The sequence below is a fragment of the Aplysia californica genome, unplaced genomic scaffold (genome assembly GCF_000002075.1).
Source record: "Aplysia californica isolate F4 #8 unplaced genomic scaffold, AplCal3.0 scaffold00032, whole genome shotgun sequence".
Lineage (NCBI taxonomy): Eukaryota > Metazoa > Mollusca > Gastropoda > Aplysiida > Aplysiidae > Aplysia > Aplysia californica.
The window spans coordinates 1,335,480-1,337,544 of NW_004797302.1; positions in this window are offsets into that span (position 1 = coordinate 1,335,480).

Here is a 2,065-nt window from a genome sequence, read left to right on the forward strand (position 1 = left end):
TGAAACAGCAAGTACACGTGTGACTTTCAGTACTCCTGGGACTGTTAAAAAGTATTTGATGTTTACAACCACGAAAACAACCAAGGCACATCAGACAGTCAGTTCCTCTGTGGAACCTAGTACATCTGGAACAGTTAGTGAACCTCTACCATTGAGTACATCTGAGACCGCAAGAACACCTGAAACACGTAGCACACCTTGGTCAGCTAGCTCACCTGGGATAGACAGTTCATCTGGGACAGGAAGTACACACGGGTCAGCTACAACATACTGGACAGCTGGTACCCAGGAACCACGTAGTTCACCTTGGTTAGCAATTACCCCTGAGGGACCTAGAACACCCGGAATAGGTAGCACATCTGGGATAGTCAGTGCATTTGAAACAGCTAGTACATTCTTTGGTGGTAGTACACCTGGGACAGTCAGTACAACTGGGACACCTAGCACACCTGAGACGTACAGTACATCTGGCACAGTAGGCACACCTGAAACAGCCACTACGCCTGAGATAGTTAAAACGCATTTGAAGATTAGTACCATGGAGACAGCTAGTACACCTCAGATAGTCGGCTCATCTGTGAAAACAAGTACATCTGGAACTGTCAGTACGTCTCTGCCATTGGGTACAGCTGAGATACCTAGAACACCTGAAACAGGTAGCCCATCTGGGACAGTTAGGTCAGCTGGGACATTAAGCACCCCTGGGATTCAAATTACACCTATAACAGGTAGCACATCTGAAATAGCTAGTACATCACTGACTGGAAGTACATCTGGGACAGTCAGTACAGCTGGGACACCTAACACACCTGAGACAAAAAGTACACCTAGTACAGTAGGTACACCTGAAACAGCAAGTACACATGGGACTTTTAGTACTCCTGGGTCTGTTAAAAAGTATTTGATGTTTAGAACCACGAAGAAAAATAGTGCACCTCAGACAGTCAGTTCATCTGTGGAATCTAGTACGAGTTCATCTAGAACAGTTAGTTCACCTTTACCACTTAGTACATTTGAGACAGTTAGAACACCTGAAACAGGTACCCCATTTTTGACATTTAGCTCATCTGAAACTGTAAGTACATCGGGGATAGTCAGCCCACATCGGACAATAAGTACACAGGGGACAGTTAAAAAGCATTTGGTAACTAGTACCCCGGAGACATCTAGTGCATCTCAGACAGTAAGGTCATCTTTGGGATCTAGTACATTTGGAACAGAGAGTACATATTTACCCATGAGTACATCTGGGGGACCTAGAACACCCGGAACAGGTAGCACATCTGGGATAGTTAGTGAATTTGGAAAAGCTAGTACATCCTTAGGTGGTAGTACACCTGGGACAGTCAGCACAACTGGGACACCTAGCACACCTGAGACGTATAGTACATCTGGCACAGTAGGTACACCTGAAACAGCCACTACGTCTGAGATAGTTAAAACGCATTTGAAGATTAGTACCACGGAGACAGCTAGTACACCTCAGGCAGTCGGGTCATCTGTGAAAACCAGTACATCTGGAACTGTCAGTACGCCTCTACCATTGAGTACAGCTGAGATACATGTACCTAGAACACATGAAACAGGTAGTACATCTGAAATAGCTAGTACATCCTTTACTGCTAGCATATCTGAGACAGTCAATACAGCTGGGACACCTAACACACCTGTGGCAAAAAGTACACCGGGTACTGTAGGTACACCTGAAACAGCAAGTACACATGGGACTTTTAGTACTCCTAGGACTGTTATAAAGGACTTGATGTTTAAAACCACGAAAAAACCCAGAGCACCTCAGACAGTCAGTTCATCTGTGGAACCTAGTACATCTGGAACAGTTAGTGAACCTCTACCATTGAGTACATCTGAGATAGCAAGAACACCTGAAACAGGTAGCACACCTCGGTCAGCTAGCTCACCTGAGATAGTCAGTTCATCTGGGACAGGAAGTACACAGGGGTCAGCTACAACATACTGGACAGCTGGTACCCAGGAACCACGTAGTTCACCTTGGTTAGCAATTACCCCTGAGGGACCTAGAACACCCGGAACAGGTAGCACATCT